General features: G+C 43.6%; 1 protein-coding gene across 3 annotated transcripts in view; it reads right to left on the reverse strand.

Annotated features, from left to right (window-relative positions):
* The window catches only part of tbc1d5 (TBC1 domain family member 5), a 422,753-nt gene that overhangs the window by 396,088 nt on the left and 467 nt on the right, over positions 1 to 26,198 (reverse strand). Inside the window, exon 1 of one of the 3 annotated variants that reach the window (XM_033050908.1) lies at positions 1,962 to 1,984. The exons of the other annotated variants lie outside the window; for them this stretch is intronic. The gene's annotated coding sequence lies outside the window, so the exon portion shown is untranslated. Of the gene's footprint in view, positions 1 to 1,961; positions 1,985 to 26,198 lie in introns of those variants that run through there. 3 annotated transcript variants of the gene reach the window in all.

Below are 26,198 nucleotides of genomic sequence, written 5' to 3' on the forward strand. Positions count from 1 at the left end.
TTGACCAGGGAGTTGCGGAGGGAACGGTCTCTGCGGAAAGCGTCTCTGCGGAAAACGCTCTATACGGAAAGGTGGGAAGATGTTTCTGGTGGTGGGATCCCATTAGAGGTGCCGAAAATGCCAGAGGATTATGGATCTCAGCAAATCAATTTGGCTTATAAAAAATAGGATTACGCAGAATCTATAGCCAAAACCCTGACCTCAGGTATACAACCTCAGGGGAAATCAAAAACAGTAGGCTACTAAAGACAAAACATGAAAGTGCCCAACTGAAACAAATCACGTTGCAGTGAGTAGGCAGATGCAGTATAATATAGATAAATGTGAGGTTATCCACTTTGGCGGCAAACAAGGGGGCAGATATTATCTCAATGGGGTTAGGTTAGGTAAGAGGGAGGTACAGCGGGACCTGGGTGTCCTTGTACACACCGGTCATTGAAAGTTGACATGCAGGTACAGCAGGCAGTGAAGAAAGCTAATGGAATGTTGGCCTTCATAACAAGAGGATTTCAGTATAGGAGTAGAGAGGTTCTTCTGCAGTTAATAGGGCTCTGGTAAGACAACATCTGGAGTATTGCGTACAGTTTTGGTCTCCTAATTTGAGGAAGGACATCCTTGTGATTGAGGCAGTGCAGCGTAGGTTCACGAGATTGATCCCTGGGATGGCGGGACTGTCATATGAGGAAAGATTGAAAAGACTAGGCTTGTATTCACGGGAGTTTAGAAGCATGAGGGGGAATTTTATAGAAACGTATAAAATTATCAAAGGACTGGACAAGCTAGATGCAGGGGAAATGTTCCCAATGTTGAAAACAGAACCAGGGGCCACAGTCTTAGAATAAAGGGGAGGCCATTTAAGAGTGAGGTGAGAAAAAACGTTTTCACCCAGAGTTGTGAATTTGTATAATTCCCTGCCATAGAGGGCAGTGGAGGCCAAATCATTGGATGGATTTAAGAGAGAGTTAGATAGAGCCCTTGGGGTTGGTGGAATCAAGGGATATGGGGAAAAGGCAGGCACGGGTTATTGATTGGGGACGATCAGCCATGATCGCAATGAATGGCGGTGCTGGATTGAAGGGCCGAATGGCCTCCTCCTGCACCTGTTTTCTATGTTTCTATGTTGCTAATTGAAGAATCATTTATTTTGTAGGATACAAAGGACTGATTTTTCACTGGATTAAAATGTCAAGGTTTACATTCAAGGATACAAGTTCATGGACTCTCCTACCTACCCAATTTCCGGATTTTCAATTGAATTTTTAGTGTCTACATTATTTTTTGAATGCTTTGATCTCCAGGTTTCCATACAATAACAGCTACGTGATTATCTGGAAATTTTCACAAAATAGATTAGTCCAGGGCGCATGCACTTATTTTCTGCGGAATTTGTTATGATTAATATTTAAGGTCAAGGTTTATTTTTATCACATGTACAGTGAAAAGCTTTTGTTTGCATCACTTGCTCACTTTCATTACAACATAACAGCTCCGAGGTCTTAACAGGAATTCAACAATGTCAAATAAAAGGCCTTTGTATTTGAATCAGTATTGGGCAGTTCTGATGAAAATTATCCATTTGAAACATTAACTCAGCCCGTCTTTCCACGTGTTGCCTGGCCTACTGAGTATTTCAAGATTCCATAGTTTATTTCAGGTTTCTTGTTTCCATGCTGTTTTGTATCTCACAGTTCCAGCATTCCTTATTTTCATTCATCCCTTCCACAGATATACGCAATGACCTTTGTCATCCTCACATGGCACCACCACCATTCCTATCATTCCATCTCCCTTTGTCCCTTGTTCTCTCTTTTAATCTGAAGACCCAACACGAAACATCACTTATCCCATGTTCGCCAGAAATGCTGCCTGACTGGGTCTTTTTTCGTAAACCAGCATCTGTCGTTCCTCGTTTCTAAATATTTCAAGCATTCCCTTTTAGATTTACAAAATCTTCAGTTTACCTTTGCTTTTCCATCTTCGCAAAGACTCTCTGAACCTTCCATCTGTACTTTTGATTGAAATCATAAAACCTTGTAATGATAATGAAAACACATTTACTAATTGTACATTTACTACTTTATTTATCATAGAAACCTACCAAGTGGCCTTGCTAGGCCTACCATTTTTAGCTCATTGTGACAGTGGGGTTAGCATCTTGGACAATCACAAACAACTTTAGTCTTCTGTCGGTTCTTTAAATAAAGCAAAATAAAAATGCCATTATCAACCTCTACTCCAGGGGACGCCAATGTTATTACCACTTCCATTCTTGAAATAATTTGCTCCTGGTTCTACATAAAGGAGTGGGCTTGCAGGTGTATGGTACTGATACAGTTATCTGGACCTATACATTTCAACTTGAAGAGCAGCACTGCGTAAATAAAATACACAGTTTTGAATACAGATTGTGGTCGTAGCTTGAATCCAAGGTACACCTGCATATTTATGCACGGATGAACTGTGCAACAAAGATTTAGCATTCCAAGAATAATTCAGTTTTTAGGATTTTTATATAAATTACCATTATATCAAAACAATTAGTCTGTGGCATGTCCTTACTCAAATAAATAGAAAACCAAAAGCCTCACAATACGCTGACATCAATCATGACTAAATAAGCCATCTTTTTGAAAATATGCTCCATTTTAATCTATACATTTATTCTTATTGAATCTATATGTTGGAGAACATTGGAGGAGTGGGATGAGAAGGATTGGGTTGGAGGGAAACGAATGGGAAACAATGGGATGGCTCTCTGAAAGCCCAGTACAAACTCAATGGCCTACTCTAATGTCACAAAGACAAATGAGAAATGTGAAATGTGAAATTCCTGTTGGTAAATGGGAACAATGTATGGAACATCAGCAGGGAAACAAAAATAATAAAATTACTTCATGCAAGTGCCTACTATAATGCTGGTTGAATTTAGGAAAATAAAGAGCATAAAAACAAGTTCCACATTAATAAAATGTCTAAAATACAAATGGTATAAGTTCAAAACTCAGTGCAACAAATCAGTCATAACAAATAACTCCATTCATGAGGGACTGTTGGAATGTACTGTACCTAATGACAGCACTGAAATCTTAGAGGTCACACTGTATTATTCAGTACAGTATTACAATGCAAGAAGAAGTGTTGTGTAGCAGTGTCAGCACCTTTGTAAATATCAAAATTAAGACATAAATAATTTAAAAATGATGCAATATGAATAATTGATAAAATAAATAATTTAATAATCAAATAAATAATGGAATGCATAAATAGTTCCCTAAATAAGTCTAAATAATAAATCTATGCATTAATATGAATAATCAAACTAACATAATTTAAGTTTCACTTACAATTTCACACAAAAGTTAGCTATCTTTTAAGTATTAAAAATATGCATTTTATATGCTTGAGAGGATTAAAATCAATATCTGAAATTTAGGAATACTAATTTCGAACAACTGAATCCACACACTCAGACTGACAGTACAGTAAGGCTTTTGTTTCAACTTGTAACAAACCAAGCTACCGATCCCAAATATTGTAATATTTTGTTTTGTAATGTTTTGTAATATTTAGTTTAGACATACCCATTGACACACATAGTCCCAACCAGCACCAACCAGCGATCCCCGCACATTACCACCTTACACGCACTAGGGACAATTTTTTTACATTTTCACCAAGCCAATTAATCTACGAACCTGTACGACTTGAGTGGGAGGAAACATCAGTGTGGTTTTAATGTACCTAGCTTTTATTCAGCTACCGTTATCCAAAGACCACTTAGTAACGGTTTATCAAGTACTCAGAAGGACTGCCAGGTGCAAAATCAGAAGTAGATCACATAATTGTCATTTAGTCACCTTCAAATTTACTGAATCGCATTAAGAGATGGGGTATAATTAAAAAGTTATATACCTTGTGACTAAATAAATTGGGAAGTTAAACATTGTTCAAGAGTTTCATTTACCCTGACAGTTTTTACAAGTCAGTCTGGACTCCAACTCCAAGGTTTTCTCAGTACTTCTCTCAAACAACATATTACTCAAGATTTGTAATGAAATGTTGGTGCCATTGTAAAGCCGGAGACAAATTAGAAATATTAAAACCAGTCCAAAAAAAACCAAAAAACATAAGAGATACCAGTAGAAATTATTGTTAAGTTTAGTTTAGAGATACAGCTTGGAAACAGGCACTTAGGCCCACCGAGTCCACGCCGACCAGCAACCATCCATATATTAGTTGTATCCTACATGCTTGGGACAATTTGCAAAAGCCGATTAACCTACAAACCTGGACGTCTTTGGAATGTGGAAAAAATCCGCGCGTTCACAGGTAGAACGTACAAACTCTTTTAAGTTTGCACATAAACAAAATACCCATTTAGAAACATAGAAACATAGAAATTAGGTGCAGGAGTAGGCCATTCGGCCCTTCGAGCCTGCACCGCCATTCAATATGATCATGGCTGATCATCCAACTCATTATCCCGTACCTGCCTTCTCTCCATACCCTCTGATCCCCTTAGCCATAAGGGCCACATCTAACTCCCTCTTAAATATAGCCAATGAACTGGCCTCGAATACCCTCTGTGGCAGAGAGTTCCAGAGATTCACCACTCTCTGTGTGAAAACATTTCTTCTCATCTCGGTTTTAAAGGATTTCCCCCTTATCCTTACGCTGTGACCCCTTGTCCTGGACTTCCCCAACATCGGGAGCAATCTTCCTGCATCTAGCCTGTCCAACCCCTTAAGAATTTTGTAAGTTTCTATAAGATCCCCTCTCAATCTCCTAAATTCTAGAGAGTATAAACCAAGTCTATCCAGTCTTTCTTCATAAGACAGTCCTGACATCCCAGGAAAAGATACATCATCCAACTTAAGCCCCTGTCCCACTCTCCCGAGTTACTCACAAAACAACAACATGCCATTTTACACAATTGCTAATAATCTGAGCAAATTTGATGCCATTGCTGTCCTGCAAAGTCAAGATTTAATTACCAAGAATTGACACTCTAGTTGAAAATTAGTTATAAAGTGGATATAATCTTAAGTACACATTATTTAATATTCAATATATAACAATTTTGCTGAACTTGATATATTCAGGTTATGGAATCACTTATCTATCCTGCTTACAAAAGCAAAAATGCTTGATATGCTTTGTTATGCATTTTACATCTCAATTCAGTTAGCTGCTAACAGGTTATCCAAAAGGGGTTCCTGTTTTTAGAACCTTTCAAAATGTAAGATTTTGTAAAGGGTTTGGGCAAGTGGAAAAAAGGAAAATGTTACCTAGAGCATAATTCAGCAGGTGAAAGGGTTGAAAAAAGATTTAATAGCATAATTGACAGTGGCTCAACATTAATTTGGCTTTCCATGATTTGAATCTCACCCCCTCCCTTTTTCAGCAACTTTGGTGATTTTTTTATGCTGTAAAAAAGATGAAGGATGCTAGTTTTGGGGAAGATAGACATAAAAAGCTGGAGTAACTCAGCGGGACAGGCAGCATCTCTGAAGAGAAGGAATGAGTGAAGTTTCGGGTCAAGACCCTTTTTCGGTCTTGTGATAGAGTTCGAGGATAGGGCCAGTATATGCCTGGAACAGGGATTATTCAACGTACCCTACAAAGAGGCGGGCATAGCTGAGGCCCATGTGGGTGCCCATGGCTATGTCTTGTACTTGGAGGAAGTGGGAGGAGTCAAAGGAGGGGTTGTTGAGTGTGAGGACCAGCTCTGCCGAGTTTGCCCTTGACTCATACTCGCAGCATAGTCGTCACGAGGTCGTAGGTAGGTCATAGCAGGCCGTGATGCTATTCGTAGGTACTCTTGGCATCAAGTAGGTCGGGGCATTTTTCTAGCATGATGAAAAATGTCCACGAGTAAAAAAGGTTGTGAATTAGGTCGTGAAAGTGGGACAGGCCATTAAGTCATATGAGAAAAGCTACAAGTTAAAGGAATTTTCAATGAGAAGGAAAAACAGCATTTTAAATTAAATTAACATATTCAATTTGAGGACAATGTATGTCCAAGAATAGCATTTGATTCCCTGATAATACTTAGTTAGCTAACTTTAGCTAGGACAACAGCAATAATCCAAGACAAGGATGGGGTCAGGGAATTATCCAGGTTCAGTTAAGATACTCTGCCGAACTTCAGCACAGATGGTCACTTGTGGAGGTATTAGAGCATGAGTGGCAACTAACTAACCGATTCATTCAGTTTTCATTCTTTCTCGTTTGGGAAAGTAACAAGAAAACATAAAACACTTAGTCGGTCAATAAAATTTTGCTCTTAACAACAGTTTGTTTTTAAATGTCTCCACTAACTTAGCTGATTTCAACTGGGTTAGCAGCAATTAAATTGTCTCTTCACAATCTTCCCCGTCATGAGACACCATGTGCCTTGATGTTATCACAGTAATTAACAAACTCAGTAGATTGCTGGATTCTAGACAGTCGTTCAACATTACAATCACATATGACCCGAGTTACTCCCCTTGTAAAGCCATCTAAAGCCAGAGTCATAAAGTTACACAGCAAGGAAACAGTCCCGTGGGGCTAACTTGGCCTTGTCGAGCAAATCGCCATTCTAGGCTAGTCCCATTTGCTCGAGGATTGAGGCTCAGAGAATATTCAGCCCACACCACCGACATCCAAGCAGAGAGCCAGAATTGATCGTGAAGGCCCTCCACGTATCAGCAGCCGATTAATTAAAGCAGTAATTCATGGTCCGCTGCTCCAGATCTCTTCTGCATCCTTTTCAACTTATTGACATCCATTCTGTAGATGGGCGACCAGAACTTAACACAGTACGTCAAGTGTGGTTACACCAACGACTAGTGCAGCTTTAACATGATATCCCTTCCTTTGTACTCAACCTAATGAAGGTAAGTGTGCCAAATGCCGCCTTCACCACCCTGTCTACCTGAACCATCACATTCAGGGAACCGTCAAAGGACTTGCTAAAGTCCATGATGCAGAAAAACTTACAAGGATGTTGCCAGGATTCAACATTTTTAGCTACGGATAAAGATTGGACAGACTGAGGTTGTTGGCTTTGGAACAGAAAAGGCTGAGGGGAGACCTAACTGAGAGGTACAAAATTATGAACAGGAAAACATTACTTTTAACATAGAGATTCCCTGAACTAAATGTGTTTCAAAAGAATTTATTTAATTACGGGCTAATAACGGGAAAAAAGCTTATACTCAAATTCTGGAAAAAAGCTCCTATACCAACAATAAAAATGTGGATTTCAAACATGTTCCAAACATTACACCTGGAAGATATGAGACTCCTCCTCGCAGGCAAAGCAGACCACTTCCAAAAGACGTGGTCTGCATTTATGAGCTTACTAGAAGCTTAAGATGCAATAGTAATTTAAAAAATAAATGGTGCCAGGATCTGGTAACATGAAAAATATGGTTGGTATATCCCTTTTTGCGGAGTTTTTTATAATAGAGCGATTGTTTCTCTTTCTTTCTTTCTTTTCTAGGGTCTATTTCTTAACTTTCTTCTCTAACTCTCTCTCTAATGGGATTTCTTTTTCCAACACTTTCCTGCACTTTCACGATTCTTTCTCACTTTCCTTACTTCTTTTATTTCTATCTTTCTTAAAGCTCAAAAATGAAGGGGTACAACAAATGTAATAAGATATTTGTGGTGTGTATTACTGTAACTTATTGTACTTCTAATAAAAATAAAATTAAAAAAAAAACAAAAAAACCCCATAGTGATTAAGGGTCCCTGATTTACAAAATAATTGTTAGAAGTACTAGTGGGGGCTGGAATTCATTGTCTGATGTAGAAATCCTCAGTTTATTCAAAGTAAGTGTCTTATAATGCACTAGAACAGCCACGACCTGAAAAGTTGCAGACCAAGACCTACAAGGCTCACCAGCTCTTTTCCGATCAAAATGGACACGAGTTAAACTGCTTTTTATTGTGACAATTATTTTCTCTGATTCCGTGATTCAAATTCATTAAACTTGATGCACTCATCTAAGGACCAAAACCTCTAAACAGTAAAAAGATTCTCACCCGAACTCAAGTGTCCCGGCAAAAATCTCTCACTGTTCTATTGTCTTTCTCATCTCAATATTTTAATGTTCATATGCCTATACCTACCAAGGCCCCTCCTTTCAACATCTCCACTGACCTCCTTACCCCTCCTCCACACTGCTTCCTCTCCCAGTTTGACCTGGTCACCCCTATTGAAATCTCCAAACTCATCAGCTCTTCCAAACCCACTACCTGCTCCCTCGACCTTCTCCCCACTCCCCTGTTGAAGTCCTGCCTCCCCGTTCTCTGCCCCTACCTCACTAATCTCTTCAACTCCTCATTGTCCCAAGGAATTGTCCCCTCCGCTTTCAAAACTGCTGCCGTTACACCAATCTTAAAGAAACCTGGTCTTGATCCCTCCTCTCTCATTAACTACCGCCCAATCTCAAACCTCCCCTTTCTTTCAAAAACCCTGGAGCGTATCGTTGCGTCGCAACTTCATTCCCACCTCCTTGCGTATAACCTACTTGAACCCCTCCAATCTGGCTTTCGCCCCCTCCATAGCACAGAAACTGCTCTCCTCAAAGTCCTCAACGACCTCCTCACCTCTGCTGACACTGGTTCCCTCAACATCCTCATCCTCCTCGACCTGAGCGCAGCCTTCGATACAGTGAACCATAACATCCTGCTCACCAGACTCAAAGACCTCGGCATTGAAGGCTCTGCACTCAGCTGGCTCCGTTCCTACCTTTCCAACAGATCCCACTTCATCTCTCTCCACAACCACACCTCTGCTACAGCCGCAGTCACTCAAGGCGTTCCCCAAGGCTCCGTACTCGGCACCCTCCTCTTCATCATCTACATCCTCCCCCTTGGTCAGATACTCCGCCACTTCAATCTGGACTTCCACTGTTACGCTGATGACACCCAGATTTACCTTGGCACCAAATCCCCCCACAACCCCCCCCTCTCCCATATCAACTCCTGTTTGTCAGCTATAAAAACCTGGATGCAACATAATTTCCTCAAACTCAACAGCGATAAGACAGAATTCCTCCTCATAGGCTCCAAAGCCACACTCAGCAAAATCAATAACCCCACTCTCACCATCGACGGCACCACTGTCTCCCCATCTCCCCAAGCATTAAAACCTCCTTCTTTCATCTCCGCAACATCGCCAAACTCAGACCCTCTCTCACACCGCCTGCTGCTGAAAGACTCATCCATGCCTTCACCTCCTCCCGACTGGACTATTGCAACTCACTTCTCCTTGGCATCAGCTCCACCTACATCAACCGACTCCAACTGGTCCAGAACGCAGCCGCCCGACTCATCACCCACACCAAATCCTGGCATCACATCACTCCAGTCCTCAGAAAACTTCACTGGCTTCCCATCTCCCACCGGATCACCTACAAAATCCTGGTCCTCACCTACAAAGCCCTCCACCATCTGGCCCCCCCATATCTCACTGACCTCCTCTCCCCCTAACAACCCTCACGGTCCCTCAGATCCAAATCAGCCGGTCTCCTCTCCATCCACAAGTCCAACCTCCGCAGTTTTGGGGACAGAGCCTTCTCCAGGGCAGCTCCCAGGCTCTGGAACTCCCTCCCCCAACTGATCCGCAATTCCGTGTCCCTCACCATCTTCCAGTCCCGCCTCAAGACCCATCTCTTCACCTCTGCCTATCCTTAGCCCCACGTCCCCGTCCCTTTTCATCTGTGCATTAATTGCCTCATACTGTGTTTTGTATTGAATTCTGTCTTTACTTTGTGTACTAGTCATGTCTCTATTTATTTCATTCCCCTTACATGTTTTTCCTCTACATGCTCAATTTTTGTAAGGTGTCCTTGAGACTCTTGAAAGGCGCCCATAAATAAAATGTATTATTATAATTATTATTATTATATCTCCACTAGCGCAGCAGAAATAATTTTCACGAAAATGGCCAGCTTATACTTAAGCTTTGTGCCTCAAGAGCTCAGTCTTAATTCTAGTTTTCTGTTGCACATTGAACCACATTTTAAAATTGTATTCCCCCACTTCACCTCCATCCTACAACCACTCCCACTCCCATTGCACTGCCAGTTCTGGCCTCATCAGGACCAAGCTCCAATTACAAGCCAAGGTCATCCATCAGGCAAAACCAAAGAAGAAATCTCACCAAAGCATCACATCACCTTATAAACTATATAGAAAAATGCGAGAAAGACTCAACAACTATATTTAAAACAAAGCTACTACATTCTTGACATGTTAAGATTAATTAAAACAAAACAAAAAATGAATGCATTTGAAAGAACAGCAATGTCCATCTTTAAAAAGAGCAGCATAAATTTAAGCCTTGGTAAGGACTTTGGTAAAGCTGCCTCTAAGTGTTGTTTCATGATATACCATTCATCTCAGCAACTATATTTCTATAAATGCTCCAGGCTTTTTGAAGTATCGAATAACTCTCTCCTTATTTCAACGACTTGCATAAACTTTAATAAGGTACAACCTTAAAACCTCAAACGGTGTCTGAGACGGGCCGGGAAGATCATTAAAGACCCCTCCCACCCCAACCATGGACTGTTTGCCCTCCTCCCATCAGGGAGGCGGTACAGGAGCCTCAGGTCTCGTACTAGTAGGATGAGGAACTGCTTCTACAATAATACCATCACATTGCTGAACTCGGAGTCCCGCCGATAGATTTCTCCAGTCTCTCCGTCCACATTGTTTGATTATTCTGTATTTTTATTTCTATATTGCACTATTACTACGGACTGATGCTAAACTGCATTTCGTTGTACCCATACTTGTATTTGTGCAATGACATTAAAGTTGAATTGAATTGAATTGAATTAAAAACCAGTTATCTTCCAGTTCTATTTCAGCTCTGGTAACTTATCCCAAAAAGCATAGATTCACTGCTTTTTTCATAATTGAAATCACTATGGTTAAGATGAGAGAGACATGGAATGAAGTTCTGAAAATTGCACATAATATCAAATCACTCACTTTGTTCACATTTTCAAGTGCATCATTAGTCACAAAAGTCAAGAATCAAGTGTATATATTTGGCATATGTACTTAAATCTGAACACTTATTTGCTACAGCTCGACAGACACATCGGGTGCAAAAATAACAAAAAACAAAGATAGAATAATACACAAGGGCGGCACAGTGGCGCCGCGATAGAATGGCTGCCTTATAGTGCCAGAGACCGGAGTTCGATCCTGACTACTGTATAGAGTCTGTACTTTCTTCCTGTGACCATATGGGTTTTCTCTGAGTGCCCCGGTTTTCTCCCACATTCCAAAGACATGTAGGTTTGCAGGTTAATTGACTTCTGTAAATTGTCCCTAGTGTGTAAGATAGAACTAGTGTGCGGGTGATCGCTGGTCGGCGTCGACTTGGTGGGCCGAAGGGCATGCTTCCACGCTGTACCTCTAAACTAAACAATAAATGATTAATAATTCTAAGTAAACTATATATGATCATACAAATACTAAAGTGTGTAAAGCAACAAGTATAGTGCAAAGCACAGTGGTTTGGTGCTGAGGCAGGGTTGTTGCTAGGGTTGTGCAGGGTGATTAGAAACATAGAAGCTAGGTGCAGGAGGAGGCCATTCAGCCCTTCGAGCCAGCACCACCATTCAGTGTGATCATGGCTGATCGTCCCCTACCAATAACCCGTGCCTGCCTTCTCCCCATATTCCTTGACTCCACTAGCTCCTAGAGCTCTATCTAACTCTCTCTTAAATCCATCCAGTGACTTGGCCTCCAATGCCCTCTGTGGCAGGGAATTCCATAAATTCACAACTCTCTGATGAAAAAGTTTTTTCTCACCTCAGTCTTAAATGACCTCCCCTTTATTCTAAGACTGTGGCCCCTGGTTCTGGACTCGCCCAACATTGGGAACATTTTTCCTGCATCTAGCTTGTCTAGTCCTTTTATAATTTTATATGTTTCTATAAGATTCCCCCTCATCCTTCTAAACTCCAGTGAATACAAGCCTAGTCTTTTCAATCTTTCCTCATATGACAGTCCCGCCATCCCAGGGATCAATCTCGTGAACCTACGCTGCACTGCTTCAATCACAAGGATGTCCTTCCTCAAATTAGGTTGGAGGTTGATAGGAGCAAGATGTTTTTGAAACTGGAGGTAATGGTTCTCAGACTCTGATACATTCTTCCTGATGATAGCAGTAAGAAGGCCAGGGTGATGTGGATCTGTGATATTAGCTGCCTTCCAGTGATGGACTGTAGTGTCCACCACTTTCTGCCTTTTGTTTCTGAGCATTTGAATGTCCAAACCAGGCTAAGATGCAACCAGTCAGTATTCTCTGCACCTTACAAAAGGACACAAAGTGCTGGATGCTCAGGCTACATCTCTGGAGAACATAGATAGGTGCTGTTTCGTGTGGGTTACCTTGGGATCCCTTTGTGATTACATCAACGTGTAGGGCAACTCCTCCACCTCCTTTACCTACTTCTCTATTTCAAACGCATACCTTTAAAACAAAATGATATTTTCCTCATTGACAAATTAATCGTGCAATCATCTCGCCTTGCTCTGTATTTATCAGGATCTCGGAACTGAAGCACCTTTTATATAGTCTTCCATTTCGCCTATAACCTACAATATTCTGAAAGAAAAGTCACCAAACTATCATTTATTTAAGAAACATAGAAGCAAATGATAGTTGGTGACATCAGACTTTTCTTTCAGAATATTGAATTGTCCTTGTCCTTGTTGTCTGAAGTTATGGGTCTTTCATGTTCATCTACAAGTTGGAAATATAGCACCATTTCATCATTGTTGTAGTGTCTAAAATCTGGAATCGTTCACTTAACAGTACTATTTGGAGTACATTTAGTAGGGTTGCAACAGTTCACCTAAACCTCATGTGGGCAATTGATATTAGTATTGCTTTATTATTGTCACACATACCGAGATACAGAGAGTCTTTGGGTGTTATCCTGACATCAATATTATTTCCGAGTACAATAAACCACTCGCAAGTATAATAGGTGGAACAAAGAGAAAAATCCAGAGAATAATACTATTACAGAATTATAGTGTTCCAGTTACTGAGGAAAGTCCAAGATCCACAATGAGGTAAGTTGAAAGATCGGCACTACATCCTAGCTTATGAGAGGACCATTTCATAGTCTGATAACAGCAGAAAAGAAGCGGTTCCTGAATCCAAATTAGGGATGGGCAATGAAACGGAAGACCCGGAAGTGGCGGTGGGGTGGGAGATACATGTTTTTGGTCTCTTCCTTCGGGGGGATGTGACTTTTTCTTGTCGTATCCCCTGTCTCCGTCTCCGCTGAGGCCTAATGGCGGAACTGGCAGCCTTGTGGCTGTGGCGGCGTTCCGGCAGCGGAACCTGACTTCGGGACTGTGGCGGCGTTCCGGCGGCGGCCCGACTTCGGAGCTGTGGCTGCGTTCCGGCGTTGGCCCGACTTCGGAGCTGTGGTGGCGTTCCGGCGGCGGCGACCCGACTTCGGAGCTGTGGCGGCTTTCCAGCGGAGGCCCGACTTCGGAGCTGTGGCGGCTTTCCGGCGGCGGACCCGACTTCGGGGCTGTGGCGGCGGCGACCCGACTTTGGAGGCTCAGCCGCGGGCCCAGTGGACGACATCGTCGGGAGCTCGCAGGTCACAGGTTGGTGACCTGTTTTTCCGGAGCTCCCGCAACAACAGCTTTGTCTGCTGGACTTGAGGGCGGCAGCTTCGACCACCCTGGGCCGCGGAGTTTGAACCGGCCCGCTCGCGGAGCTCGGATTCAGCCGCGGGACTGACTTACTTGCCATCACCCGGCGGGGTCACAACATCGGAAGCCTGGATCGCCTCAGAGCAGAGGGAGAACAAGGAGGGAAGAGCCGAACAAGGAGGGAAGAGACAAAGACTTTAAGACTTTTGCCTTCCATCACAGTGAGGAGGTGCCTGGTGAACTCACTGTGGTAGATGTTAAATTTGTGTTTATTGTGTGTTTTTGTTATTTTTATTATATGTATGACTGCAAGGCACGAAATTTCGTTCAGACCGAAAAATAACAAGGAAAGTGACATGGCCCAAGTAGTTTCCTCCCAGAATTTTAAAGAAAATGCAATAATTATAGAAGATTTAACAATAACCTTTTTTTAAAATGTCTTAGTTCAGGAGGAAGCTGATCTTCGAATTAAAAAATGATGTCATTTTTACAAGAAACCAGGGAATTACAGACCAATTAGCCTAATGTGTTTTCTCCTATCTTTCCACTCAGTAGACACTTTCCATTTTCCAGTAAGCCATTCAGAACACATATCAAGATGAACATGTACTTCAGCACAAGTTTTGATCCAGCGGTCAGAGCGGTGAGGGCTTGGGTCGGGCACGGGGCTTGTTCTCGCGGAGACCCAGGACCGTTGGAGACAGCGGTGGAGGGTCAGAGCGGTGAGGGCTTGGGTCGGGCACGGGGCTTGTTCTCGCGGAGACCCAGGACCGTTGGAGACAGCGGTGGAGGGTCAGAGCGGTGAGGGCTTGGGTCGGGCACGGGGCTTGTTCTCGCGGAGACCCAGGACCGTTGGAGACAGCGGTGGAGGGTCAGAGCGGTGAGGGCTTGGGTCGGGCACGGGGCTTGTTCTCGCGGAGACCCAGGACCGTTGGAGACAGCGGTGGAGGGTCAGAGCGGTGAGGGCTTGGGTCGGGCACGGGGCTTGTTCTCGCGGAGACCCAGGACCGTTGGAGACAGCGGTGGAGGGTCAGAGCGGTGAGGGCTTGGGTCGGGCACGGGGCTTGTTCTCGCGGAGACCCAGGACCGTTGGAGACAGCGGTGGAGGGTCAGAGCGGTGAGGGCTTGGGTCGGGCACGGGGCTTGTTCTCGCGGAGACCCAGGACCGTTGGAGACAGCGGTGGAGGGTCAGAGCGGTGAGGGCTTGGGTCGGGCACGGGGCTTGTTCTCGCGGAGACCCAGGACCGTTGGAGACAGCGGTGGAGGGTCAGAGCGGTGAGGGCTTGGGTCGGGCACGGGGCTTGTTCTCGCGGAGACCCAGGACCGTTGGAGACAGCGGTGGAGGGTCAGAGCGGTGAGGGCTTGGGTCGGGCACGGGGCTTGTTCTCGCGGAGACCCAGGACCGTTGGAGACAGCGGTGGAGGGTCAGAGCGGTGAGGGCTTGGGTCGGGCACGGGGCTTGTTCTCGCGGAGACCCAGGACCGTTGGAGACAGCGGTGGAGGGTCAGAGCGGTGAGGGCTTGGGTCGGGCACGGGGCTTGTTCTCGCGGAGACCCAGGACCGTTGGAGACAGCGGTGGAGGGTCAGAGCGGTGAGGGCTTGGGTCGGGCACGGGGCTTGTTCTCGCGGAGACCCAGGACCGTTGGAGACAGCGGTGGAGGGTCAGAGCGGTGAGGGCTTGGGTCGGGCACGGGGCTTGTTCTCGCGGAGACCCAGGACCGTTGGAGACAGCGGTGGAGGGTCAGAGCTTACCAAATCCCGTAACGTTCCACACTCCATAGGGAGGGTTTCTGGGGAAGCCGCTGATTGGTGGGAGCAGACTAGAGGAAGCAGCTGATTGGGTGCAACCTCAGGTTAGCATTTCTGCTTTTTGGTTAAAGGTACAGTGATTTAGTAAGGGTACAGTGAGCTAAGGGAGGCTAGGGAAGCGGAAAATCAAAATGTGACAGGAGGATCCAGAATGTGTGAAGATAAAGCTCTAGATGTAAAAGGGGCAAAAACGGAAAGGAAGGGTAGATGCACCGAGGATGTTCCCAATGATCGGGGAGGCTAGAACTAGGGGACATAGTTGCAGAGTGAGGGGGGGCTCTTTTAAAACTGAGATGAGGAAGAACTTCTTCACCCAGAGGGTGGTTAGTTTGTGGAATTCACTGCCCCAGGGAGCAGTGGAAGCAGTAACGTTAAATTTATTTAAGTCAAAAATAGATGGTTTTTTAGCTGCCAAGGGGATAAGGGGCTACGGGGAGAGGGCAGGGATATGGACCTAGGTATGGTTAGTATAGTAGACCTGAGTGATCTCCTGGACAAGTGTCGATCGCCTGGATTGGGGTCGGAGAGGAATTTCCCGGATTTCTTTTCCCGAATTGGACCTGGGTTTTTATCCGGTTTTTTGCCTCCCCCAGGAGATCACGCGGTTCTTGGGGTGAAGAGGGGTGATAGCGGTATAGAGGGGAGGGTAGTGTCTTGTGTTCTGTGTCTTGTGTCTACTGTTTGTGGGTAAGTGTGTCTGTTTAGTGTTCAGCCATGAGTGAATGGCGGTGCGGGCTCGACGGACCTGATGGTCTACTCTCGCACCTACTTTCTATGATTCTATGATTCTATGATCCAGAAAGCAATACTTAGCATATATCATATACTGTTTCGTCAAATTCATCTTTTGATGTTGCTGACATATTCTAGAGTGTGCCTCCATAAGACCCAGATATCCACTAATACTTTGCCGAAATGGCTACTTGTCATAGGCAAAGCCAATCCCACACAGTAAATCTACAGGGTATTTCAGGATCATTTGGCTCTTGCGACAATAAGTACCTTTCCCATTGTTAACAAAACTATTGCATGAATTGGATGGGAAATACTTCTTTAAATAACAAACTTTAATATTTGACATTAATATATTTTGTATGTTTCTTTTAATACAAGTTTTCCACTAATTGACAAGTAATTAAATAAACCACCTCTTACGAAATGAGACTGAGCAAGTGGTTTGAGAAGTCTGTTGGGGAACATTTTGGGATAAGTGTTCCCTCAACTTCTATTAGTTTCAAGATGGAAAAAGTGATCTGTCCCTGAAGTTGAAATCCTAAATTGGGAGACCAATTGTGATAGTGTCAGACAGGCATTCTCAACAGTTGATTGGGACAGTTGTTTACAGGTAAAGGGACATCTGACACGTGGGAGTCTTTTAAAAGAGTCAGGATCAGCAATGCTCGTTAGAGTGAAGAGCATGACTGCCACTTTGTTAAACGAGGGATATTAAGGATTTGGTCAAGAAAAATGAGGCATATATCAGGTATAGGCAGCTAGGTCAAACAAGTCCCTTGATGCAAAACACAAAAGGAGGAAATAAAGAGGGCAAAAGGGGCAATAAAATATTCCTGGCAGACATGATAAAGGATAATCCCAAAAGATTCTGTAAGCATGTAAAGAGTAAAAAGATAGGTGGGGAGAGAGAAGGGTCCCCTTAAGAATCAAATTTGCATGTTATGTGTAATCTTAAATGAATACTTCTAGTCTGTACATACTGTGGAGAAGGGACATGGTAGTTAGGGGCAGGTGTTGGAGATTGTGACAAGCATGCAGGTGTATAAATTCCTGGCACCTGATCAGGTTTATCCTAGGACGTTATGGGTAGCAAGGGAGTAGATTGTTGGGGGTGGAGTGCAGAGCCAGCGAGATCGCATCCCCTTTGGATCTTCAGTGATGGTATTCAATCTGTAGCATGTCCATGTTCTTGCTAAGGTTAGACTTGATAGATGCCACAACCAACCTCTTAAAGCCCTTCACCACCAACAAACATTAGCTCCACCATCCAGGCGTGTCACCTTACTTTGCTTGGGCACTGTTATTACTGATGCTTTTTTAAAGCAAGTAGGAACCTCGATCCTTAGCAATAAGAGGTTGAAGATGACCCAGATCAACAGCCAGGTTTTGAGAACATGGATAGGTAGATCAGGTCCAGACGCTTTCAAAGCGGTTCCAGTGGTGGCAGCTGTTGGACCGGCCCGGAGGTGACGCGAGTGGCCGGCGCTGCAAGTGGCATGGGTGACGGTGCAAGCCGAGAGCAGTGCAGTTGTTCAGCGCAGAAAGCGGCGGGGGAGACAACATGAGCGACCAGCGCTGCGAGCAGGGCGATGCGGGATGGGGGCAGCACAGGCGACAGGTGCTGCAAGTGGCGAGGGTGGCAGAGCAAGCGGCTGCGCCGGGGGAGGCAGCGCGTGCTGGTGGCGTCACGGGTGATTGGCGCTGTGAGTGGTAGGGGAGACGGCCCAAGCCGGGGGTGGCGTGGGCCGCTTTCAGTAGGGCAGTCCTGTATGATAGAAATCCATTATAAAGAGATCCGTTAAATTGAGGGTTTACTGTATGTCCCTGAAAGTGACAATAAATGTAAACAGGAAGTGAAGGCAGTGCATGGCCTACTTGCCTTCATAGGATGAGGCACCGAGTACAAGAGTTACAGTTGTACAAAACATTGGTTTGGCCATACTTGGACTATTGTGCAGTTCCTGATACCACACAGGAGAAAAGGTGTGTTTAAGCTAGACGGGGTGAAGAAATCATTTGTAAGAATGTTGCCTTGATTGTAGGGCTTAGATTATGAGAAATTCAATAGACTGTAAAAGTTTCTATGGGTATGTAAAAAGGAAAAGATTAGTGAAGACAAATGTAGGTCCCTTACAGAGACAGGTGAAATTATAATTCAAAAAAGGAAATGGCAGAACATTTAAACGAGTACTTTCGTTCTGTCTTCACTAAGGAAGACACAAACAATCTCCTGGAAATACTAGGGGACCAAGGATCAAGTGGGAGGGAGGAACTGAAGGGAATCCACATTAGTCAGAAAATGGTGTTAGGTAAACTGTTGGGACTGAAGGCAGATAAATCCCCAGGTCCAGATGGTCTGCATCCCAGAGTACTCAAGGAAGTGGCTCTAGAAATCGTGGATGATCATTTTGGTGATCATTTTCCAATGTTCTGTCGACACTGGATCAGTTCCTGTGGACTGGAGGGTAGCCAATGTAACTCCACTTTTTAAGAAAGGAGGGAGAGAGAAAATGGGGAATTATAGATCAGTTAGCCTTACATCGGTAGTGGGGAAGATGCTGGAGTTGATTATTAAAGATATTATAGCAGTGCATTTGGAAAGCAGTGACGGGATCTGTCAAAGTCAGCATGGATTTATGAAGGTGAAATCATACTTGACTAAACTTTTTGAATTTTTTGAGGATGTAACAAGTAGAATGGATAAGGGAAAGCCAGTGGATGTGATGTATCTGGACTTTCAAAAAGCGTTTGACCACATAAGAGATTAGTGAGCAAAATTAGAGCACATGGTATTGGGGGTAGGGTATTGACATGGATAGAGAACTGCTTGGCAGACACGAAGCAAAGAGTTGGAATTTAGGGGTCCTTTTCAGAATGGCAGGCAGTGACTAGCTGGGTGTCCCAAGGCTCAGTGCTGGGACCCCAGTTGTTTACAATTAACGATTTAGACGAGATAATTAAATATAACATCTCTACGTTTGTGGATGACACAAAGCTGGGTGGCAGTGTGAGCTGCGAGGAGGATGCTATGAGGCTGCAGGGTGACTTAGATAGGTTGGGTGAGTGGACAGATGCAGTATAGTGTGGATAAATGTGAGGTTATCCACTTTGGTGGCAAGAACAGGAAGGCAGATTATTATCTGAATGGCAGGTAGACACAAAATGCTGGAGTAACTCAGCGGGGCAGGCAGCATCTCTGGAGAGAAGGAATAGGTGATGTTTTGGGTCGAGAACCTTCTCCAGACTGATGTCAGGAGAGTGGGCGGAACAGAGGCACAATATAGTCGGAGACAGTAAGACTGGTGGGAGAACTGGGAAGGGGGAGGGGATGGAGAGAGGGAAAGCAAGGGCTATTTGAAGTTAGGGAAGTCAATGTTCAAACCGCTGAGGTGTAAGCTACCCAAACAAAATACGAGGTACTGTTCCTCCAATTTACGCAGGGCCTCACTCTGACAATGGAGGAGGCCCACGACAGAAAGGTCAGATTGGGAATGGGAGGGGGACTTAAAGTGCTGAGCAATCGGGAGATCAGGTAGGTTAAGGCAGACTGAGTGAAGATGTTCAGCAAAACGATCGCTGAGCCTGCGCTTTGTACAGAAGTTGACACCTGGAACAGCGGATACAGTAGATGAGGTTGGAGGAGGTGCAAATGTGAATCGTGTCAGATTAGGAGAAGTGGAGGTACAACGAGATCTGGGTGTGCTTGTACATCAGTCTCTGAAAGTAAGCACGCAGTACAGCAGGTAGTGAAGAAAGCCACTACCTTTGGCCTTTATTGCGAGAGGATTTGAGTTTAGGAGCAAGGATGTCCTATAGCAGTTGTACAGGGCACTGGTGAGACCGCACCTGGAGTATTGTGTTCAATTTTGGTCTCCTAATTTGAGGAAGGACATTATTGTTATTGAGGGAGTGCAGTGGAGGTTCACCAGGTTAATACCCGGGATGGCAGAACTGACATATGAGAGGGGATCTTATAGAAACATATACATTTCTTCGATGATTGGACAGGGTAGATGCAGGAAAAATGTTCCTGATGTTGGGGGAGTCCAGAACTGGGAGTCACAGTTTAAGAATAAGGGGTAGGCCATTTGGGACTGAGATGAGGAAAAACTTTATCACCCAGAGAGTTGTGAATCTGTGGAATTCTCTGCCACAGAAGGCAGTGGAAGCCAATGCACTGGATGTTTTCAAGAGGGTTAGATTTCGCAGTTAGGGCTAAAGGAATCAAGCTATATGGGGGAAAAAGCAGGTATAGGGTACTGATTAGATGATCAGCCATGATTATGTCAGCGCTGGCTCGAAGGGCTGAATGACCTACTCCTGCACTTATTTTCTATGTTTCAATAGGCTAGGTCAGTTATCCTTGAAGCAATGGAGGCTGAGTTGTGAAGTGACAAAGGTATATTAAACTATCAGGGGTAAATGGATAGAAAGTCTTTCCCATGTTTCCATGGTAGGGGCATCTAAAACTAGAAGGCATAAGATGAGTGGGAGCAGGTTTATAGAAGATTTGCAGGATAAAATATCTTTCAAAAGAAGAGCAGTTAAGAGTTTTGAATGAACTGAGAGAGGGGTCGTGGAGGAGGGAGCAGTAACTTAAGTGCCAGCGGGACATGTACTTGAATAATAATAATAATAATAAATTTTATTTATGGGCGCCTTTCAAGAGTCTCAAGGACACCTTACAAAAATTTAGCAAGTAGAGGAAAAACATGTAAGCGGAATGAAATAAAAAGTACACAAATTAAAGACAGAATTCAATTCAAAACACAATATGAGGCAATTCAAGCACAGATGAAAAGGGAGGGGGACGTGGGGCTAAGGATAGGCAGAAGTGAAGAGATGGGTCTTGAGGCGGGACTGGAAGATGGTGAGGGACACGGAATTGCGGATCAGTTGGGGGAGGGAGTTCCAGAGCCTGGGAGCTGCCCTAGAGAAGGCTCTGTCCCCAAAACTGCGGAGGTTGGATTTGTGGATGGAGAGGAGACCGGCTGATGTGGATCTGAGGGACCGTGAGGGTTGGTAGGGGGAGAGGAGGTCAGTGAGATATGGGGGGGCCAGATGGTGGAGGGCTTTGTAGGTGAGGACCAGGATTTTGTAGGTGATCCGGTGGGAGATGGGAAGCCAGTGAAGTTGTTTGAGGACTGGAATGATGTGATGCCAGGATTTGGTGTGGGTGATGAGTTGGGCGGCTGCGTTCTGGACCAGTTGGAGTCGGTTGATGTAGGTGGAGCTGATGCCAAGGAGAAGTGAGTTGCAGTAGTCCAGTCGGGAGGAGATGAAGGCATGGATGAGTCTTTCAGCAGCGGGAGATGTGAGAGAGTGTCTGATCTTGGCGATGTTACGGAGGTGATAGAAGGAGGTTTTAATGACATGGCGGATGTGAGGCTCAAGGGAGAGGGTGGAATCAAAGATCACGCCAAGGTTGCGGGCCTGGGGAGATGGGGGAGACAGTGGTGCAGTCGATGGTGAGAGTGGGGTTATTGATTTTGCTGAGTGTGGATTTGGAGCCTATGAGGAGGAATTCTGTTTTATCGCTGTTGAGTTTGAGGAAGTTATGTTGCATCCAGGTTTTTATAGCTGACAAACAGGAGTTGATATGGGAGAGGGGGGGGGGGGGGGGTTGTGGGGGGATTTGGTGCCGAGGTGGATCTGGGTGTCATCGGCGTATCAGTGGAAGTCCAGGTTGAAGTGGCGGAGTATCTGACCAAGGGGGAGGATGTAGATGATGAAGAGGAGGGGGCCGAGTACGGAGCCTTGGGGAACGCCTTGAGTGACTGTGGCTGTAGCAGAGGTGTGGTTATGGAGAGAGATGAAGTGGGATCTGTTGGAAAGGTAGGAACAGAGCCAGCTGAGTGCAGAACCTTCAATGCCAAGGTCCCCAATGAGCAAGGCACAGGGGATATGGAATTAATGCAGACAAGTGGGATTGGCACAGATACACATGATGGTCAGCACAGATGAGATGGGCGAAAGAGTCTTTTTCTATGCTGTGCAAATCTATGACAACCTGGTTTTCCCACATGTGTCAAGATAATCGAAGTTGACCAAGCTATAAACTTCCAACTATCCTGGGGGCTGTATTTCTTAGAGGACACTTTAAACTACTGAACCCTCTGGGGCTCTATGTTCACAACTCTGCCAACTTCTGGTAATTAATCCATGAAGTTTGTAATGTATAAAAATAAACCACTGCACAGTACTACAATGTCTTCAACCTTCATCTCTGCCATGTTGGTTGTTTTGTCTTTAATAATGCCCAGAATTTCTTATTTCAGTGTATAGTTCTGACAGCTAACCTCCCCCATCCCTCTCCTACCCACACCCATACTCCCCATTTTAGCTATCTGCAAAGATATTTAAGAACCTTCAAGTCATAAGGGTATGTAGGTATCTGATGGAAAAATTGCCATTATCAAACAGGAGCTCCAAAGCCAAGGTCAATCTTGTCTTCAATAGGATTTCCACTAAAGTTGGGAATATGAGTGGTTTCTCTTACACAGAGGGGTTACCTACACAACATTTTTGAAAGGACGTTAAGAACAATGGAAGTAAAATATTAAAAGTTTAAACATAAAATACACCACCACTTATTGGAATACAGCCTGTCTGAATATTAAAAAGAACACTGATGAAAATGTTTAAGAAAGAACTGCAGATGCTGGAAAAAGGTAGACAAAAATGCTGGAGAAACTCAACGGGTGAGGCAGCATCTATGAAGAGAAGGAATAGTCAACGTTTCGGATCGAGACCCTTCTGCAGACTGATGTCGGGGTGGGGCGGGAAAAAGAAAGGAAGAGGCGGAGATAGTAGGCTTGTGGGAGAGCTGGAAAGGAGAAGGGGAAGGAGGGAGAAATTAAGCACTATCTGAAATTGGAGAAGTCAATGTTCATACCGCTGGGGTGTAAACTACACAAGCGAAATATGAGGTGCTCTTATTCCAATTTGCGCTGGGCCTCACTCTGGCAATCGAGGAGCCACAGGATAGAAAGGTCGGATTCGGAATGGGAGGGAGAATTGAAGTGCTGAGCCACCGGGAGATCAGGTTGGTTAGTGTGAACTGAGCGGAGGTGTTGAGCGAAGCAATTGCCAAGCCCGCGCTTTGTCTCGCCGATGTAGAAGAAATGCTACACTTGTCGCTTCACCTCCCCCCTCAACTCCATCCAAAGACACAAGCAGTCTTTCCAGGTGAGGCAGAGGTTCACCTGCACCTCCTCCAACCTCATCTACTGCATCCGCTGTTCCAGGTGTCAACTTCTCTACATCGACTAGACCAAGCGCTGGCTTGGTGATCCCAGCTCTCCCACACACCTACTGTCTCCGCCTCTTCCTTTCTTTTTCCCGTCCCCCCCCCCGACATCAGTCTGAAGAAGGGTCTCGACCTGAAATATCGCCTATTCCTTCTCTCCATAGATGCTGCCTCACCCGCTAGGTTTCGCTAGCATTTCTGTCTACACTGATGAAAATAGTCTGTTTTCATCCTTTTATCGAGGACCTTTTTTACACTTTTAGAAAAACTTTTCGGTAAGAAAGCCAAGAGGGAAAAGAAATATGGAAAGAAAAAAGTTAGATAATTTACAAGAGAATTACCCAATTATCCCATCGTGCCTTCCTGCCATTCAACAAGTTGATGACAGCTGATTTCTAACCTCAGTGCCACTTACCTGTACATTGAATATACACAACAGAGTTGACACAGCTTTTTTGGAAGAGAATTTCAAAAATTTAGCATTGTCTGTGCGAAGAAATTTCTCTCGTGCCCAGTATGAATATCCAATCCATTTTAGATTGCTATCCCCAATTCTAAACAGACCAGCAAGGGAAAATAAATCATTCCCACGTTAATTTTTTAGAGGTCACATATATGAAAACAGTGGTAAATACAAATCAACTCATCTAATCGAAACTCAAAACGAGTTCTTAACAGCCTTGCAGAATTCCACATTCTGTAGCTTTTATGTGAATTTTAGACATGTTTATCAGTTATATAAAGTACTGGACTGCACATCACAGTACGTCAAAACAAAAGAAAAACAAAAGGTTAAATCTCAATGAAATGGTTTTGCAACTACTCTAAAACAGAAAATTCCAAAATAACTCAATAGATCCATTATCGTTTAGAAACAAAAATCTTACATTTTGCACTAGAATTTCAATAACCTTCTTTCACTGTGTGATTTTCATGCATAAAATACTTGTTTGAGTTAGAAAACAATGTCACAATATTTAACCATTCACAATAGCAAAATGAAAATATGCTTTTGAAAACATTGTTATATTGTTTACAGCAACAAACTAGATTCACACAAATATCTTCCATAAATTGTTGACAAATGTATATCTAATTATCATTTGAAAGTTACTGTTGAATTTCGTCTACATCTCTTCAGGCAGCACTTTCCAGTTTATAACAACCCACAGGGCAAATTTTAAAAAGAAAATCACTCCTCGGAATGTTTTGTCATTTATTTTAAAATCTGTGTTTTCAGTTTATCAATCCCTTTTCTCTCTTTTATCCCCCAATTAAAACACCTCTATTTTTTTATTACCTCCATTACATCTCCCTTTAACTTTCTCTGTGCCCGAATATCCCATCTCACCACAATCACTGTATTGTTCTCGAAAATCTCATCTACATCCTTGAATAGGAGAGTCATAAGAAAGTTTTTATATATTTATTTTTTAGTTTCCCAACTCAAAATCCCGCGATGCACCCATTAATGCAAACACAAATCCACATGTGCTTGTGACTCTGGTAATAATGGTAATTCTCCATTACAAAACTATTGCATTAAGCGCTTAAACTGTCAATTTGACATATAACAAATAGAAACAGTTAAAAAAGTGCTTACAATAATGTATCTTTCTATAATTACAACTCAGACTATTTCATGGATAGCCAAATACCAAAACAAGGTGCCACTCCGACACAAATTTCATATAAACAACTGTATGTTTCAACTGAAGTAACTTCAGCTGAAAATGAACAATTTCATATTTTGATAATTATCTTGTGACTGTAGAAAGCTGGAGTATTTTAACAATGTAGTAATGGAAAGATGAAAGGTCATTGGTATCTACCGACTGATGGAATCTTATGTTGTATTGTCATGCATGTCATGTCCTTGCATCGTTGCACGCTAATTTACCAGGACATGGAAGAGAACTAGTAGAAACAAGGAACTTAAACATAGTCAATTTGGCATATAACAAATGGAAACAGTTAAAAGTGTTTACAATCATTTATCTTTCTATAATTACAGATGCAAATGCTGGTTTACGAAAAGACGACAAACTGCTGGAGTAGCTCAGCGGGTCAGTCTCAGGAGAATGTGGATCGGTGACGTTTCAGGTCGAGACCCTTCTACAGCCTGATTTGAGGGGGTGGGGGGTTTAGGAAGAAATCTGGAAGAAAGGAGGGGCAGGAGAAAGCCTGGCAGGTTATTTGATAGGTAGATGGTTGGACAAAGGCCTTTTCACACTGCCTTCAGTTGTGAAAGATGATTGCACATCTTTCTTTATTGATCACAAAATTTAAAAAATACTTCAGTGGCTGGAAATATGAGATAAAAACAGAAGCTAGAAACTCATTGCATTTTCAACCTGAAACTTTAACTCAGTTAGTAAAAAACAAACAGCTGAAGGAACTTGGCGAGTCAGGCAACATCTGTAGAGAGGAATGGATGTACAATATCTCAGATTGGTGTCTTTCTCCAAGATTCAATTGAGTCTTACGCCAACAACCAAGTTTCTCTTTTCACAGACGCCGTTTGATCTGTTGATCGATTACTGTATCTTTTTGTTTTTGTTTATTTTAAGTTTCACTGACGAACTAGTGTCTGCATGTAATTTACATGGATAAAATCTCACTCGCCTTTTGGATATAATGAATACAGGGGAGTGCACTCGATTCATATTAGTTTAACCCTCTTCAAAAAGACACTTCCTCAATCCGGGTG

Source organism: Amblyraja radiata, chromosome 2, assembly GCF_010909765.2.
Source record: "Amblyraja radiata isolate CabotCenter1 chromosome 2, sAmbRad1.1.pri, whole genome shotgun sequence".
NCBI lineage: Eukaryota > Metazoa > Chordata > Chondrichthyes > Rajiformes > Rajidae > Amblyraja > Amblyraja radiata.